Source organism: Rhineura floridana, chromosome 8 (assembly GCF_030035675.1).
Source record: "Rhineura floridana isolate rRhiFlo1 chromosome 8, rRhiFlo1.hap2, whole genome shotgun sequence".
Taxonomy (NCBI): domain Eukaryota; kingdom Metazoa; phylum Chordata; class Lepidosauria; order Squamata; family Rhineuridae; genus Rhineura; species Rhineura floridana.
In genome coordinates this window covers 42,588,766-42,608,196 of record NC_084487.1, presented here as the reverse complement: position 1 = coordinate 42,608,196, position 19,431 = coordinate 42,588,766, and the positions used below count along the sequence as shown (strand labels likewise).

At 41.7% G+C, this 19,431-nt stretch overlaps 1 protein-coding gene across 4 annotated transcripts in view; it reads left to right on the top strand.

Annotated features, from left to right (window-relative positions):
* Positions 1-19,431, top strand: part of ELFN2 (extracellular leucine rich repeat and fibronectin type III domain containing 2) — a 171,738-nt gene that overhangs the window by 126,550 nt on the left and 25,757 nt on the right. Inside the window, exon 2 of one of the 4 annotated variants that reach the window (XM_061582800.1) lies at positions 18,571-18,617. The exons of the other annotated variants lie outside the window; for them this stretch is intronic. The gene's annotated coding sequence lies outside the window, so the exon portion shown is untranslated. The remainder of the gene's footprint in view (positions 1-18,570; positions 18,618-19,431) is intronic. 4 annotated transcript variants of the gene reach the window in all.

The following is a 19,431-nucleotide window of genomic DNA, read 5'->3' as shown; positions in this document are numbered from 1 at the left end:
TAGCTCTTGAATTGTTGGGATATTCCTTTCTTCCTGGGCTACTGAGTAGAGGCAAAGCATCTGAGTATGTGGTTCAGTAGTGTATACTTTTGGCAGTGCTGGGGTACACTGAACTGGGGTAGAGCTCTATAATAAGAAGGCAAACAGCTGAAACTGGATGTCTATGTGTCTCCTAAAAAGGGACTTTAAGTCCCATATCTAGAGTCAGACCTGGATTTCTCTACTCTGTCAGTTAATTTTTTACAGGTTGAATCTTGTTATGAAGGAGACAACCCTTGACCTAGAAACTTGCCTCGGAACCCCAGATATATAAAAGTGGGCTGTGGGTACTCTGCACATGAGCAGAGGCACATTGTTTTATTATTACATCTCAGGTTCCAGCTCTGGGACTTGGCAACTGAAAATGATTTGTAGCTGTATGTTGCAGTAAGAATGGATGGGCTTTTGCTTTTATACAATATTGGTGTAATTTTCTTCATATTTCTTTTCATTATACTTTTTTAAAAAATTGCCAAAAAAGAAAGAATGGATATAAAAAAGTGAGTTCTTGCTAAGACTGGGTTTAATTCTGGGCTGAGGTTGCCACTTCCCCACTCCCCATATGCTGCCTGACTTGGCAGCACAGATGCAGCTTTTCCCTGCATAACACCATGGTGAGGAAAGCTATGCGTGTTGAATGTTTGCCTGTCATGCTTATGTTAAAGCCGGGTGGAAAAGGTGGCAACTGAGGTGCACAGTGAACTAAACTAAACTGTACACTTGCTGCTGCATGTGAAAATGTAAATGTACTGCGTTCAAGTCCATTCCGACTTATGGCAACCCTATGAATAGGGTTTTCATGAGGCTGAGAGGCAGTGACTGGCCCAAGGCCACCCAGTGAGCTTCATGGCTGTGTGGGGATTTGATAGCTCAGTGATTGTATCTGATCAATATCAGAGGTCCAGTTCTAATATGCCAGGCAGGTTGTAACAATACCTTACTACTGATCTGTGAGCTTAGAATATTATTCAGCAGTTATTATTCAGGAGGAAAAAAATCTCTTGCAGGACAGATCTTGTCCTTCTCCTCTCCCTTCTCCTTTAATTACCAATATTTAGCACCACTCCCTCCAGTCTCTGGCCATGCCTCGCCCCTTTTAAAATAGATAGATCTGAAGTAATATAATCAAGAATGTACCTCTGAGCGTATACAGACTGCCTTCCCTCTCTGCTGAGCCACTGCAGTTGCTCCCCACATACATAGAACTACTTAAGGGCAAGCTCCTTAATTCCTTAAGCAAGCCTCTCGTATCAGCCTCAGGAATAACACCTTTTTGTTTAAAGTATGTGCTATCATCACCCCATTGCCAAATACAGCCTTCTGAGAACACCATCCAAAATTCTAGAGCTGTGGTTTATGATGCCTCTCCTGTGCCAGTGTGCTGGTTCACTGTACCTGACTGTACCTGGCCACTTTCACAGTGGATGCTTTTATTCCCATTCCATGTATGGAGCACTAAGGCAAAAAGATGCTGACGTCCCAGAGGCTGCCACTGTGTGAGTGACTTGCTGTTTGGGGATTTGACTGAGCCTCAGCCTTCCAGACCCACATTCACACTGTTCTCCAGACTATACCGATTGTCAGTGTAGCTCTTGGTCCTCTAATGATCAGGCTGTTAACAATTAATTTTGTCACCTACAATAAAGTTGCTGCTGCCCAGATACCAATTTCTTTCTCTCCAGCTCCATCCTTAGGTATCTGTGTTCAGAATGCTTTGCTCGACTTTCTCCCAGGAATCCAATTCTAGGCTCCCCAGGGACTGCTTATGTGTAAACACAGAGTGCCTCAGCATGGTAATGTGACAGCTTGAGTGGTTTGCAGCAGTTAACTCTCTATTGGCCAGAAACACTGGTAACATAGAGGCTTCTTGCCTTCCCTGTGTGTCAGAAGGTGACAGTGCAGTCTTGCACTTAGCTATCTATGCATAAGCACCACTGAAGTTAAGGGATACCTGATGGCAGGATTGCACCCAGTGGCAAAATTCTCCTGCACATGGGCATGCATACAAGAGCATGGAGCTAGGCACAGGTAGGAGCCATTTGATTATTTAAAACCAGAATGCAGCAATCCTGTAAAACGATATATGCGAACATCACAAGTGTTAATTAACACAAGTGAAGGGGGAAAAACACGCTTGCAAAGATTTCACAGAGACTATAAACTAGTGGCAATGAAAAAACTAATATATGCAAATTAATGGCATAAATTTAGGGTTACTTTCTAAATGTTAACAAGCTCAGTAAAGAAAGTGTTTCTTTTTTGCTATTGCTGTATGATTTTTTTTTCAGGAATAATTGCATTTTCAGTGTTTTCATTCCTAAATTAATTTTCATTCTCTCGTTCGCACACATTTTTCCCCTTTATTTCCTCTCAGAGAAATTCAAATCATATTATTTTGTATTTTGTTGATGGGTTTCTTTCCAGAAACAGCTAAGCTTTTCTAAAATCTTATGGGCAAATGTTTACATTTGGAAGGATGTTTCTGAGGGCATCTTTGCTGCATGAAGATCAGGAGTGAGCAAATCGTTCAGGTCTGAGGGCCAAACTGGAATCTTTGCCGTCATTGCAAGCACGAGAGCTAGGAACAATTAAAAAGGAAACTTGCATTCTTATGGTTCTAAAAAAGATCCATGAACCCTAGACAAGAACCTTGGCTTTTTTAATGATACTAACGGAGCACTTTCATGTGCAAAATGCTTTACAAAATGTGTGTTGTGTGTCCTCATAACAAGATTACTGAGCAAATTTGTGACTCTAGAGTCTGGCCCAAGTGCAATATTTTACACACTGCTCACCCATGGAGCACATGTTGCTCAACTCTGATATAGATTACTACCAGATTTGGCTATATTCTACCTAATATGAGGTTGATAGTGTGAAACTAGTGGCATTAACTCAGAGCTAAGGTATGTATAATATCTATTGGAAGACTGTGTGTGTTGATAATTAGGCTCCCAAGTATGTTACATGGTTACACACACAAGATGTCATGGCTCAGACATTTTGAAAGTGTGTCAATGTCACTTAAACTCAGATCCAAACTCCCCTGCATTTTCTGCTCTCTCATGCCCCCTCCTCTTCTACCTTTGCTTTCTCTCCACCTCTCTTCCCTAACTCTGTAGAAGTCTTCAGACCACCAGCCTGGTAATGGTGTACACAATGCTACCAATTTTCAGACATGCATTTTCCTTACTGTAGGTAGCCTAGCAAGGCGAAGAACAGATTAAGTGGTCATCAGCGGAACAGCTAGACTTGTTTACCCATTACTTAGATTGCTCCTGGATAGTGCAGAGAAGTTAAGGGGGCGGGGAAGAGAAAATCAAGAAAAGGAGAAGACAGACAAAGAAAATACAGAAAACATTGAGATCGCTATCTAAAGAGATGAGGATGCATGCATTTGCCCAGTGATTTTTTTTTTTAAAAAACAGCTTTCTCTATTTCCCACACTTTACTTTCTCACTCTTTGACTCCTTGCTTTTACTGAGCTGTTGATAATGAGGAAATTCTCTCTTCTTGCTGAGGCAAAGCTGTCCAGGCAGGTCAGGAGGGTTTGTCCATTAGAAGCTTTTTTCCTCCTGGTGACTTGAATGCTCCCTGCTTAGTTTACAGTGACAATCAAAATGCTTTACAAGAAATCCCATCCTTCTCTCAACCCCACATAAGCAACCTTGCAGTGAAAGCACACCCGCACACCCCTCTGTTAGGCCTTTTTTGCAAAAGCAGCAGGACCACCCTGATATGTATTGTTGCTACTGATGTGTAAATTTCAGTGTTCAGGCCCCAGTGCTGGCAGCTGGGAGGGAAAGTAGAATCTCATTTTGATTTGTAAAACAGTTGATTGTAGAAGCAACTGTTAGGGGAATAAACATTGAAGAGGGAGTTGTCATTTTTAATGGTGATTCATGTTTCTGGCCATTACCGAGTGCGCATTACACCTCTGGAGACCTGGACACCGGTGGTCTTCACATCATCACTGCTCCATTTCAGCACCATGGGCAGTGTTGCCCTGATGCAGCTTCCCATTTTGAGAGAACATTCCGTATTTTCAGTGTAACCAGGGGAATGAAACATCAATGTTTTATTGATCATAGGACCCTAAGAGCAGGAAGGTGAAATTATAGACCAGAGTGTCCATTCAGCAATACAGAGAGAGAGAAGTCAGTAACATTTTTTAAAAGGAAAATTGAATAATTAGCACATTCAAGGTGGTGATAAAGAGAATATCAAAAAGGCTAGAGAAGAATGCTTGGGGCCTGGATGATGGATTTTTTTTTTTATGGAAGCTTTAAAATGTCACAGTTAAGAAATGAAGCATGCAGCCCTCATGGTCCAAAGGAAAAGCTTGATCCTTTAATTGGTAGGCCATACCTTCCAATCTGTTGCTGTCAAAAGAGATCGAGTGCAATGCACAGACAGAGCTTTGCTGCCTGTAAAGGCTGTCCTTTTCATTTTAGTGGAGAAGCTCTGGATGTAACCAGGAAGGCAGATGGGGAGCTTTCCTTCCTTGGAGTGAATGTAGTGACCCATTCATGTAGAACAGCCTTCTCTAATCTGATGTCCTAGCTGGGACTGTAATCCCAAACATCTGGAGGACACCAAGTTGGAGAAGGCTGATGTAAAAGCTTTGCATAAGCTGCAGTGCAAGAACAGGATACTGAACTGGATAAATGTCTACTAAAGTATCAAAAGCCAAAACCCCTTTGATTTATTTAGAATATTTATAACCCACTTTATAGCCCTGAGAGGTTTTCAAAGTGGCCTACAAAAGATTCTCAGAATAAAAGCTGGTGCTGGAAGAGAAATTTCTTGGTGTCCATATGCAACCAGGATTGTTCAGGCAGCATTTACTGCCCTGGTCCTTGTTCTTCTTTCTTGTCATACCAGCCAGCAGCTCCCATCAAAATTGTCTGATGCAAGTGAGTGGGACTGAGCAGCTGAAACACACTCAGCCTGTGATGAAAGCTGTCTTCTCTTGCTGGTAGTTGGCAGTTGCTAGGCAACAGTTCCCACCCAGGACTTCTGAGACAAAGGAGTGGGGCAGAGCAGTTGGAACTTGCTCAGTTCATGATGAAAGCAGTCTTCCTTTGCTGGTGATTGCCAGGTTGTTTATGTGGAATCTCTGGAGGATGAAGGACAAGATTTCTGAAACCCATATTTCTCCCATTCCCTCCTACATGAACTTCAGCTTATATCCTGCTTGCCACAGCTTCATGCTGTCCCATAGTCTTCAGTGAGTCATCTCCCTCCAGTATCCTGCCCTTGGCAAAAATCCAGATTTTTGAGAAACATAACATTTTACTTGAATTGTGCAATATAAGCGAATTAAAACAAATGTGCGTAATATATATATAGTGGTAGCAGACTATATGTATTCTTGGTAACTTTTTTTTTAATAGCAGGATTTTAGATCTTCTGGTAAATAGCATTCAAAAGAGATGCTTATGGCTGATCACTTGTGCCATTTCATGAAACCATTTTATGCTTAAACAGTGGCCTGATATAAGTGCGATTCTGAGCTCGGACAACCCCCCCTTACTTATATCATTCCACAAGGTTTGTTTCATCGGTAAAGTGGTCCCTCAGTTGCTATGCAGGGAGATGGTAGCATCTGGGCCCTGATCCCTAGCATTCGGTACTGCAAATGGTGAGGAGACCCAATTTAAATGGTGGGCACATGGAATGGTGCTTGAGTAACTTTTTTGTGTCTAAGCAGTGTCACGTTTAAATCAAGCATTAGTTGTGTGTTACCTTTGTAGTATCTCAGGGTCTTAAAGAAGACAACAAATAATGACCTTGTCACCATTATGTAAATCCTTTTAAAGCATTGCTCATGTGTAGGGCCTTGCCATGTTGACCAAGGAGTGGGATCATGCATAAAGCGCCACTCTGATGTTACTCTTTTCTCCAGCAACGGTATGTTGCATGAAGTGGTCTGCAGTAAAATTCTGACATGCAATGGGTGTTCCAATTTCACAAAGCCTCTACTCATGAGCAGGTGCTTGCATTTCACTGCAGATAACCACGACATTGGGGATGGGACTCAAAACACAGCTCCACAGTAAGGCCCTAGATGCAGGTAATGCATGAATAGGGCTATAGAGCCATGTGGAAAATGATGTACATTCAAACTCTGAACCCTTTGACATGGATGCAGGTCTATTTTCCAGAGGCTTTTGATATCTAGCCTGATCCTTCAGATGAACAGACAAGAAGCCTGTTTCTACATAAATGATGCATATTAGTTATGTGTATCCTATTAGTAGTGTCTGGTCTAAAGAAATCAAAGATGATCAACTTTATGGCCCTATCTGATGGATCTTGGTATTTCATGAGTCTGAAAAGTGCATGCAGAGCTTTAAGCTCTTTAACCTCAAATACGGTTAACTTCCATCTCCCTTCCATTTATTGCTATGTTACAAATGATTTTAAACTGCCATTTCCATTCTGTGCTCTTGTTTGTATTCTTCAAGAAATGGCAGCCTGCTATAAATTAATAACCCAGCACAAATATCCCCAAGAACCAGACTGAAGTCATTATCAGCACAGTAGCAGCTGTGTTTCAAGAGTAGCTGTAAGATCAGGGACAGAGCTGTGCCATTCAGTATTCCCGTAGTTCAGGAATGGGGAACCTGTGACCCTCCAGAAGTTGTTGGACTCCAGATCCCAACCGTCAGCCCCAGACAGCATGGCCAGTGGTCAAGACTGTCTACTGTAAACTGCTTAGAGGTCTTTTGCTCTAGTAAACGGTACATAAATGTTGTTAAATAAATAAATAATAAAATAAAGAAATGACTGAATCTATAAATAGTTGAGCGCTTGCTATGCATACTAATGATCCCAGGTTTAATCCCTAGGATTTCCAGTTAAAAGGATCTTAGGTGGCAGCAGATCTCTGCCCGAAACCTTGTAGAGCCACTGCCAGTTAGAGTAGGAAATACTAGACTAGATGGACTGTCTGAGTATAAGGCAGCTTTCCCCAACCTGATGCCCTCCAGATGTTTTGGACTACAAATTCCATAATCCATGAGCATTGGCTATTCTGCCTAGGTCCAATAAATCTTGTAGTGCAAAACATTTGGAGAACACCAGATCGTGGAAGGCTGGTATACGGGAATTACATATGGGCAGAAAGGTGTCTCCACTATCCCTTCCTCATCATGTGTACTAATCTACAGAGTAACATCGTACTTTGCAATCAGTTCCTCAAATGCTTGCAAAATGGAATGTGACTCAATGCTAGACAAGCCTTACTGTAAGGAAGAGGAAATGAATACGCATGTATTTCAGTGAATAAAAGAGACTTCCAAATACTGAAGAAAGGGTGTATGAATGAATCACTGACTGGGAAGCTAGTGCAACTGGATGAGTGTACAGGATAGCACAAAGCCCCCAGTAATTACTGAATTAAAGGTGTGTCTGCAATTGGGGGTGGGGGTGAGTGCCTGGAAAAAAAGAATACCCAAAAGAATAACCTGAGTGCCCCTGAGAGATAGCAGGCCATAAGTGAAATGGAAATGCAACACTACACAGAGACACAATAAGGCAGAAATCCTCCATGCAGGATTCAGTATCTGGCACAGCATGGTGTATGGTGGGCAGATCCATATGAGTGTCTTGCCATGAGAAGAGGTGGCTGGGAGTCAAAACAGACAAGGCTTTTCCTGTAGCTACCAATGCACAGATGGCTTTGTAAGTGGACCCTTGCTGAGCCAGCACATAAATGGGTCAGGATGGGGCATACCAACAGGAAGGCTGGCTTAGTGTTGCATCACTGGATATGATTGCCAGTACCACAGCAGTATTATGTTGGCATAGCAGCTAGATAAATGAACTCAGATGCTTATGTATGCTGTTGAGCTTTATTTTGTGGGAAGGAGGGCTGTGCAACTGTAGTGACTCTAGTCCTTTGCATATACCTGGAATCATGTAAATCATAAAAAGGCTGATTTGTAGAACCATTCCTGTAAGTGGAAACTAGGCAAAGCCAAAACTGCTTACTGAATTTGGAAATGTTTTTGCAGGTCTTGAACCAGGGATTCCACCATAGGACTCAGGAACCTTGCCTCTCTGTCACTGGGACAGTTTATAGGTAGAAGGACCAGGGTTTTTTTAGGGAGGGGAATCTCTGCAGCTCCATCACTGCAGCAAAGAGCTGTGAGAGGCCAATACATCATCCAGGGTCAGCAGGATCAAATGACCTGAGGAGCCAACATGGACCCAACTATCCTTATATTATAAACTGTCTTTGGTCTTGTTCTTCAATCTGTACAGTGATTGGCTTAGTGAAAGGCCAAGCTTTTACAGGCTGCCTAGAAGCTATGCCCAAGTCTGCTGAGCTATTAGCTTAGTTCTCAACCACTCACCCTGACAACCCACTCTTGCTGTGTCTCTATACCACAAAGCCAAACCTGGTTAGCTACATAGTGCTGTGACCTAATCCTATTCACCATGTGAACACTGATTGGTTGGGATGGGATCACTCCTGGTTAATCCAGAAAGAAACAATAAGTAGAAGAAGGGGGCAGGAAACCAGGATTGGGGAAAAGGTGAAAATTCTTCTGAAGAGTTTAAGAATTAGTTTACCTCCAGAAAGTACCATATTTAATTCAAAAATTAAAATGGAAAAGTATTTGGCAGATCCGCTGTGTGGACTACCTGCTCACCAATCCCCCTGCACAATCCAGACCAGTTATGTCATTCACTGATTTCCTATTTTAGGAAGATGAGTTCTACAGAAGACATGAAGTTCCTGATCCATGCTCCAGAGTACCTGACAATCCTGTACATTATGCCTGTTGTGTGGATTTTAATTATTTGTATCCATTTTATGGGAGGAGCCAGAGCTCATTCTTTCCATGCATAAGGTTCCAGGTTAAATCCCTGACAATCTCCACTTAAAAAATAATCTAAGATTTAGGAAAGATTTCTAGCCAAGGCCATGGAAAGCCAATCAGTAGACAATACTGTACTGGGCTAGATGAACCAATGGGCTGACTCAGCATAAGGAAGCAAAAATGATCAAGCCAAATACCAAAGAGACCAGCAGAGACAGATCTGGACCTACAACATCTGTTTGCTGCATGCTGATGTGTTGCCTAGCATCTCCTCCTCAGACAAAATTCAGGATATGAGAGATTAATCTAAGTATCAGACTGAGAGAGGGCTACCGAGTAACAGTTGTTAAAAAAGAAAACGATAGAACCTGCCTTTGCCCAAAGGCCTCTCACTTGGTTGAATAGCTCCTGAGTATGACTCTTTTTAACTGGAGGATCAAATTCAAGGACTCCTCAACAAAACCCCACTTATTTGTAAAAGATCAGAGTGGAAATTGTAGGAGTGAATGAGAGAGCATGCATGCCTTAGAGTTGCTGTTGGCATTGAGTTAAGGTAAGGAGTGGAGGCTTAATGGATCAAGGATATGGGTAGTCTTTTCATTGTGGGAGGGGCAAGGAGAAAGCTATTTAGGTGGATAGTAGGGATGGAAAGATCTGTCGGTTTTGATTCTCTCAGTTTCTCATTTTTCCAGTCCGAAATTTAGTCCTCCACATTTATGCACCAGTCTGTGGGTTTTTTTAACAAATCATCATGAAAATTCTTCCATATTAGAGTGCACACTTTGGTATGCAGTTTTAACTAATGTACACATTTTTGCAAACAACTCCTGTATGTATGTTATTTTCACTAATATATTTCCATGCACATTTCCCCCTGATTTATGCATTTTTATAAACATTGGTTGGAGAACTGCATCACAAAATTCAGGTAAGTGCGAATTTCAAAGGATGGCTGTGTTTTGCTTCTTGCAGTTTTTTGGAAAGAGCAAATTCGATAAATTCAGCTTTAAATGCAATAACAAAAACCACAAATACTTAGCCAATCTTGTGTGCACTTTGAAAAATAAACTAAAATTCTGCATTAAGGTAAACCAAGTTTAGTACTAAGAAAAGTTTTATTCTACAACTAATAAACAGAAAATAGATTTAGGATGGGAATTAATATGAAGAAAGGGCCAGTGGTTAAGGTGTTGGACTACGACCTGGGAGACCAGGGTTCAAATCCCCACACAGCCACGAAGCTCACTGGGTGACCTTGGGCCAGTCACTGCCTCTCAGCCTCAGAGGGAGGCAATGGTAAACCCCCTCTGAATACCACTTACCATGAAAACACTATTCATAGAGTCGCTATAAGTCGGAATTGACTTTTTTTAATATGAAGAAAGAAAAACGTTAACAGACTTCTTGAAAAATAAGGGTGGATACTCAGGAATAGCATTTCAGATGCGGGGAGAAAAGGACAGAGATGTGTGATGGAACAAGAACTGGGGGAAACTGTGGATAATCAGTGCAAAGATTATGCATGGCAGAGCTATTGTGTTTTTTAACAAGCAGGGAGCATGGGATATGTGGGTGGGTGTCAGGAATATTGTTGTAAACCAGCTCATTGGACTCTCAAAATGATTCCCTCTCAAAGCTTTTGTCTAGTTTTCTAACTGAAGGTGCTTGCTTAATGACCTTTGATGGCTAGTAACTACTAGCTGCAAGCCGCCCCCGCATGGTGGGTGGGGACCAAAGGAAGCAGTGATTTGAGTGTAACTGGTGAAAGAGTTTTTCAGCTGACTGGCAAGAAGCAGCCGTGGAAAGCTGCAGGGATATGCTATTGCTTTTGGGGAGCTGGCTTTATGGGTTAGCACTGTTTTTTTTGGTGTGCCTGCCTGCTCTCCTCTGTTAAACATGTGTATTTCTAAATAAATAGATACCCACAAAATGGTTAAATCTTCAATATTATCTCATCACAACAAAAGCAATTCTATAAAACAGGAATGGGGAACCCATGGCCTTCCAGACTCCCCATCAATGTGGGACCAGGTTACCTGAAAGACCACCTGACCCTGAATAAGATGAGGCCTGGAGAACCTCCAGCCCTCTAGGTGTTGCTGAACTACAACTCCTATTACCCCTGCCCATTAGCTGTTCTACCTGAGGCTGATGGGTTGAAATCTGATAAAACATGGAGGGCCACAGGTTCCTCATCCTTAGCTTAGACAATCTGGGGAAATTTTACTTGTGGCACTGCACCCTACAGAATATTACTGGGCTGTCACCTGAAAATGGGCATTTTCTGCCATGGCTGCTGTGTTGTGGAATGCAGTGATGGCTGGTCCTCATTGGGACGGGCAGGGCAGAAGGCAGAGAAGCCAGTAGTTGACTGGAGCCAATGACTGGCAAAGCCAACTAATTCTAGTTTTTTGTCTCCTGTCCTCCTTCCTGCTGAGTTCTATAAGGACAACACTGAAACTGAGAAGGAGGAGGAAGCTGACAGCCAGGGCCACCCACTGGATGGGATGTAAGTTAGAAGGCAGGCAGGTGGGGGCTGGTTGAGGGCGGACTGATGTTGGTGGTATTCATCATAAAGCACCAGCCTCCAATGGTGCAATGCCCTTCTCTCTGCCATCTGTAAAGCATCATCTAGTAGTTGCTTGCGGAAGACATCTCTTTTTGTCCAGACTCTCCCTGGCCCATAAAATGGGATTTGTTTCTGAATTCTGGTTCTCACCTCTTTCTGTTTTGAGAATGCATTATTGTTTTTGTTATTATCTTTTATTGCTTTTAGCTTATTTTTGTTTACTGCTTAGGATTTTTTTTAAAAAAAATCAGCAGTTCAGAAATGCTTTTTTAAAAAATAAGTCCCATCCAGCATGGCCATTGGTCAAGGATTATGGTTGTTGTAACCAACAACATTTGGAGGGCCATGCTGTAAAAGGTTGCCCTGAAGCCTCCTGTCCCTCAGGGAAGTAGGAAACATGAAACAAGACAGACAGATAGATGGTAAGAAGCGAATAATCTCTGAGAAGAGTATTAAGTGTCAGATCTATTATTTTAGCAAGTGGAATTCATGGTATCTGTTGGTGTCAGGAAATGTTGGATGGGGTACAGACTGAGTGAAAAAGTAGCTGTTGGCTAAGTGATGCCTCTGCTGCAGAGGGATTGAGGTCAGGTATTGATGTCTCTCTGATGGGTAAACAGTATCATGTCTCCAAGTGGCAAGTGGAGTTCAGTCTGGGACCACCTGAGTCACCTTGTCATTGTGCACAGAAGTGTGACAAGGAGAATGGGGCTTATGCAGGCATCCATTGCCTTATCATCCCAACTCCATTTGCGCTTATGTTAACTGCTGCACTGACATTCCTATTAGCAATCACCATTCTCTTGCATAATGAAAGAGGACAGGTTTTTTTAAAAAAACACAGAATGAAAGATTCCAGCAAAAGAGAGCGAGAGAGAGCGAGAGAGAGCACAAGTATCCTCAAAACCCGTCTAGCTGCAAAGAAATAACTGACAGGGAGAGTGCAGGGAAAAAAACCCAAGAAAGGCTGGAAAAACAGCATGAGAGAGAGAGAGAGAGAGAGAGAGAGAAAGAAAGAAAGAAAGAAAGCTAGTGAGTGAAATATTCTGGAGATGAAAAGAAATTACCATATGCCAGTATCCTGTTATTCAACCTAATTTTCAAAGGACTGCAGCTGTCGCGCTGAGATAATCTGTTAATTATAACAGTCATTGTGTTTTGGCAATGGAAAGAAGAAAAAACACAGACTGTAAAGCAAGTTGAGGTGTGCAGTGGGGGAGGCAGGACTGTGTCAAAATGTGTGTCAGGTGCTCGCTTTCTGGTGGGTGGTGGGAGTGTGCATGATGGGGAGCCCTTGAAAGTTGTACCAGCTTTTGCCATCCAGGTGTTGAAGATGGCTGCGGAGGGGAGGGGAGAGAGAGAGCAGGGATATGTGATGCCTGAAGACATTAGTATCATTAGCACGGAGTACAGATGAAAGCTTGGACTGTAGTAACATGTGGGCCAACAAGATGAGGGTGATCTCAGGGCACAGCTGATCAGCACAGTAGACTACAGATCCTCCTGATTCATAACCATCTGCTGCAGTCCTATACTTACTTGGGAGCAAGCCTAGTTGAATTCCATAACACTTCTGAGCAAACAAGTGTAGGATCAGGTGAATGAATGGGATGAATAGATCATATGTTCATACCTCTAGAAAGCAAGACAGGACTGGACTTGCTTTGCAGTACCTGGCATGCAGGTCAAAAATTGTGGCCATTGCTTGCTTCTTAATCTAGATCTGGAAATTCTGCTTTTGATGAATCTGTGTACACATCTGAATGTTCTTCGTAAATCTTTACATACCTAGACAATTTGTATTCATATAATAATTTAACCCTCTCATGCTGAGCCATATGTGATATTTTGACTCTTTTGCATCAAACCAGCTTCCTAGTGGTTAAACTCGCATGAAATCAACTGCTTATTTCAGCCTTAAAATGACAACACCCATGATGTAGTGTGACTGTCAGTGTAATCTGCATGGGCACAAGCATCCACTGCTTTTATGTGGAGAGAAAAATCATACCATATGAGTTGATGTGCAACTGAAGCCTACAGAAATTCAAATTGGCAGCCAGATGTTCCATAGAAAATCCACTGCTCAGGATTGGGAAACAGAACAGGAAAAGTGAACCACTCCATCAGATTTTGTGCATGCCAAAATAGAACCATCACCAGGCCAGCCTTCTACAAATCAACACACACTGGCCATATTCGGGCATAACCATAAACCTTAAAGTGTGGTTTACTAAACAATACTGTGTACAAGCTGTGTTGGTGCGCAAAGCCCAACACTCCTGCTTTGCTCCTCCCATCATATGAGCAGGTAAACAAACAATGATGGTGCTAACTGAGAATGACTCTCAAACCCAGGATCATGGTTTGTTTTGTCCTAACAAACCATGACTCAAGGTGTGGACATCAAGCTAAGCTAGCCCTGTCATGGTTTGTTTACTCACTCATGCTATGAGAGGAGCGAAGTGAGAGTGCTTGGCCTGCCTGCAGCTCACATACAGTATGGTATAATAAACCACACTTTATGTCTTATGGTTATGGGTGACCATGGCCAATCCAAACCACAACATGCAAGGACTAGATTACACGTGCATCACAAAAAGGTGCATGCAAAACAAATAGCTCCTGATGGCTCAAGGAATCAAGTCAAGTCAAGGCAACACCTTAGAGCAGAGGTAGTCAACGTGGTGCCTTCTAGATGTTGTTGAACTACAACTCCCATCATACCTGACCATTAGCCATGCAGATTGGAGCTAATAGGAGTTGAAGTCCAACAATATCTGGAGGGTGCCACATTGGCGATCCCTGCCTTAGAGCAATGCCAAAGCCATCACTGCTGTCCTGTTATTAATGACAGTCCCCAGAGACCCATCATTCCTGTTCTATTTTCTATAATGCCTCCTGCAACCCCCTTACTTACAATAGCTCTGCCTATCAAGATTTTTTAGAAGGGTGAGTGGTATTACACTTAGTTCCATAATTCTTTCCTCCAATGACTTCCCTTTTTCTTAAAATAACACAGATGAGGGTGACTTCAGATTAAGCAAAAGTCTGATGGGGAGGGGGGTGGAGTTGTTGTTTAACCATTTCCTTGCCATCCGTTTTTGGAAGGGTATAGTTGCTTTTCTCCCAGACAGAGAAAATATACAAGCTGCCACATTTATCTTGTGGGTGGGGGGGAAGCAGCTTCTCTAGTTAGCATTCTGCCACTCCACTCTGTAGCCATGGCCCTGGCCTCTTTTCATGACAAATTTCTCCTTCTGTTCCTTGTAATTCTGCAAGGTGCCTTCAGATTAATTTCCCTTAGGATATTCTGTAAGGTTTGGTTTTTCATTATTTGTGTGAAGTACTCTTAAGCACTGCAAGCTTTGTGGAACTTATCCATGCCCCAAACCAATCTCTTGCCTACCCACTCAGGAAAACAATAGGACCACGTTGGATCTAAATGACAGCCCTATGCGGCATGCTCCCTCTAGTGAAAAAAAAAACCCAGAGAAGACAAAAATCGCAGGAACCTGAAAAGCAATGAAAATAGTAGAAAAGTAATTTATGACTATATATGTAAAATGAGCATATACTGTATGCAAACATAAGTGGTAGCCACTGTTGTGTAATAATTGCAACAATTTTCCAGACACTTCAAATTATAATGAAGAGATTTCCTGGACTGCATCCTGTTTCATGTTCCATCAAAACAAGTGGAGAGGTTCTCAGAGAGGGCAGTTGTAGCCTTTTGTTTATCTTTGAAGCCTCTTGATTATCTTTTAAAAACTATGTTCGTCTTTTAAAATATAAAATACCATAAATACCATATATATCACCCATCTCCATGAGATCCAAAACTTAAGAAAGAATAAAATACTATTATAAATTAGGTACTTGGTATGATTCTTCCACAAGAACATAAATAATGGAATGACACTACAAAGTATTTCTTGCTCCCAAAGACTGTCATGTAAAAGGGTTACTTAGTTATTACAAATGCTTCTAGTACAAGAAGTTTGTATAATATGAAAATCCTGGTCCATAGTCCAAAAGTGAACTTTTCAGAATATTAAAGGGGTGACTTTATGCTACTGCCGCTGCTGCTCAAAAACGTGATATAACTGAGGTCTTATTCAGGGTGATGGATATCAGCTGTCCATCCATGTATCACCAACAGATGTGATCCTCAGAAATGGCTACTTACACTTTAGAACAATTACTCATAAGTAGAGCTACTATTTCAAAGAGAAATAATATCTTCACATCCACTATTGTGTAAGAATCAGGATAATGATTATAAGAATGCCTAAACAGATACATCCATTTTGCCATTTAAATCAGTGGTGGACAATATGTATCCAAAATAATTCTCACTGAGATGGTAAAAGGCCCAGGGATAATATTTTGTATGAAATAGAGTGAATTCTTTCTACAGCAAAGCAAAGGGGGAAAAAGTCGATCAAAATATGTGTTCATATATTCAGAATATATGTTCATATTCATATATGTGTTGTATATAGGCTCATTTTACATGTAATCTTGTATAATTATAAATTACAGTAGAAAAACAACTGACAAAACCATAGATTCTACTATTTTCATTGTTTTGGGAGTTCTTGTGATTTTGTGTTTTTTCATATCTTTAGGCACCTTCTCCTGTTTTTTTTTGGGGGGGGGGTAGTGTATGTCCATTGCTCCTGCAGGATTCCCCATTCATTTCAGCAAAGAGGGCAACTATATGTGCATCCTCTTGGGTGTATGCAGCTCTCACCCTCACTGAAGCCCTCACAGATGGAGGCGCTCCTTATGTGCATGACAGACCCACCGGCAAGGGTTCATTGGGTTGGGAGGAATCTCTGTTCTTGCTTCCCATACTTTCAGTGTTATGCTAAAGTCAGATTGCATGTGAGGGGGTAGCTTCCACACACAGATACACCCTACAGCTTTCGTTCTTTTCACACAACAATCCAGCCATCACCCTTGCCTATTATTTATTTATTTATTACATTTATATACTGCCCCATAGCCGAAGCTCTCTGGGCAGTTTACAGCAATTAAAAACATTAAAAACAAATATACAAATTTTAAAACACAAAAAAACAATTTAAAAACACAATTTAAAAATGTTAAAACACATGCTAAAATGCCTGGGAGAAGAGGAAAGTCTTAACCCATTGACTTTCCTATAGTGAATTCCCATCATGTCATCTATGTTTGCTGTTCCCTCTTTGTGCTCCTTCTTTGTGGAGGTTGCCGTGGAGGATGGAGGCTACTTGCTAAGTACCCTACTCCCTTCAGGGAGAGAGTGACGCACATTGATTTATTACTGATTACTGAATGGATTCTATAATCCCCTGCTGATCCGTTCTGCCCCTTCTCCTGCTGTGCTGTACTACTTCGCTGCTGGTCATGGCTGCAGTGTGGACCAGGGCAGATGCAAATTCTCTTTAACCTTTAATAATATTAATAGGTACAGGAAAAAAAAACTTTGTAAAACAAAAGGATGCCTCCCTCTGCCATTCCTGGGAAGTGACTGGCACATGAAAGACCTTCCCCCCCCAACCCCCGCAAGTGCTTATATCTGCTGCAAATGAGATTTTCCCCTTCTAAAGCTCATGATGGACCACAATTATCTCCTTTTGGACTCCCTTCCTCTTTGTTTTGCTGTCTAATGAAATAGGGATCTAATCATTGCAGGAGGCTTATTTACATGATTGTGTTGTTTTATGTGCACTTACCTTTTGCTTTGAAAATGGCAAAGATTTTATTTGGGGCTCAGAGATGGATATTCCTTGTTATGCCTCAGGCAAGGGTGTGTGTGTGTCTGTGTGTCTGTGAGAGAGAGATTCAGACAAAAGAGAACTGCTCTGGGTTGCCAGCTAAAGACAGGATTGCAAAATATTTTTAGTTCCTAGTGAGCAAATTTGTTTTAACAGGAAGGCCACTCTAAAGACAGGATGGAGGGTGATGGATGAAACCTCTCCATCTCTCAAAGTGGACTACCAGCACCTCCTATTGTCATGACTAGAACTGGGACAAATCTTTCAACTTGACTTTCTTCAGATCTCTGTGTGTGCCACGTGCGTACATGTTACGAATCTCCCACAAAGACTGAATGCTGGTGGCTTAGACAGGGTGGCTGAGTCCCCCCCCCTTTAAAAAAATACTCACTGTGGCTATGGATGGTGTCAAGATTTTTTCTAAAAAAAATGAAATGAGAAAAACTATTGACCACCTTGTCTAAACTAAGGCAAGCCACTGGTGCCACCACCCCAATTTATGTGATTGACAAGGTTTTGTTTAGTGTGCAGTTGGTCACCAGTTGGCTGGAAAAATATTTGTGCAGGCGGAAAGCTGATAATATGCAGTTTGAAAAATGAGGGGGGAAATTAGACACATTAGGTGTATGTGTTTATTAAGCACTTAAATAACAATGTCAAGGACAGCATATATCCAAATTGTATAAGGAAAGAATGCACTCAATTTCCATACTTAAAACAAACTGCCCAAACCATACTAAAAACCATACTAAAACACCTTCTTCTTTTTGGCTGGAACTGCCTCGTTTTCACCTTTGGACAGGAAATGCTTCATTGCAACCTTGTAAATAACCTTAGAGTACTCCTGGACTTGCACCTGTTTGTTACTGAGCTAAGGCAGATTCATAAATGAACTGTCACTGTATAGTCGATAAAGAACAACTGACTCTTATGGAGAAACCACCATTGTTGTAATCAAGGAGCAAAGCATTCTTTGTGATCATACGGCCTTTTAAAAAAAAAAGTAGGGTGTCTGATGGGATATTTGTGCAGTTAGAAAATCTGCTTTAAAAATACTGGTGATTTATAGACCCCTTCCCCAAAAAACAGTGTGGACTAATGGTCCCATGAAAGGGGGGCAATTTTGGCATGGCTTTAATTGTGATCACCATTTTGCCTCCATTTCTTGCTTCTGGGTTCTGGGGTAAGGGGGGAGGAGGAGATTTAACCCTTTAGATTCCAGTTGTTGATCAGGAATTAAGAATGAAAGTGTTATGAAGTCTGAAATGAAAAAATCACCCTTAAGAAAGATGTAGCAATGTTGACACATGTACAAACGTATTTGCCACTGTTTCTTATCTGAGTATGTTTTTAATCTCTACAGGGCTTCATCATATTTTATTATGCTTGTCTTCACAACAGTCCTGTGAGGTAGGACACTATTATTCTTGTTTTGCAGATGGAGAAGTGAGTGACATAAACAAGGTCACAATGTAAACAAGTCCCATAGCAGAGTTGGACTTGACTGTAGGTCTTCTTTATCCCACTCCAAGTTTATGCTCCGGATCTTAGGAACATAGAAAGCTGCCTTATACTGAGTCAGACCATTCAGTATTGTGTAGATTGACTGGCAGGGTTTCAGACAGGGAACAGTCCCAGCCTTACCTGGAGATGCCAGGGATTGAATCTGGGATCTTCTGCATGCAAAGCAGATGTTCTACCACTGAGCTACAACTCTTCCCTAATTTTCTGAATGTGTGTGAAACTAGGGGTAAAACGACCCCCCCACCCAGTAGCAAAAGATGGATTTTGCTACCTATGCAAATGCCGGACTAGAATTGGTGCCCAGTGATATAAGGCAATCCAGACCAGAGGCTGTAGGGAAAATGCTGATGAGTGTGTGTGCATACAAGTTTGCTGATTTGAGTTCCATTATATTTTTCTTTATTTTTTCAAACTGATTGCTGCACTGAACAGTATCCTTGCAGCAAGGTGACAATACTGTGAGAGTCTTTGCAGTAGAGCCCTGCTTATGCAGCATGAATTCTAATGCTTTCAATTTCCCCACAATCCTGGACACCAACCACATTGATCTCGTGATCTCCATGCAGGAATTTCTAATCCTGGACTGCCTGGACTCAGGTGCTACACACTTCTCTAACCAGTACCCTAAGCTATGCAAGCTCTTGTGTTGGCAAAACGGAGTCAGTAGCTTCTGCATCCTCAGTCTTGCAAGCACTTCTAT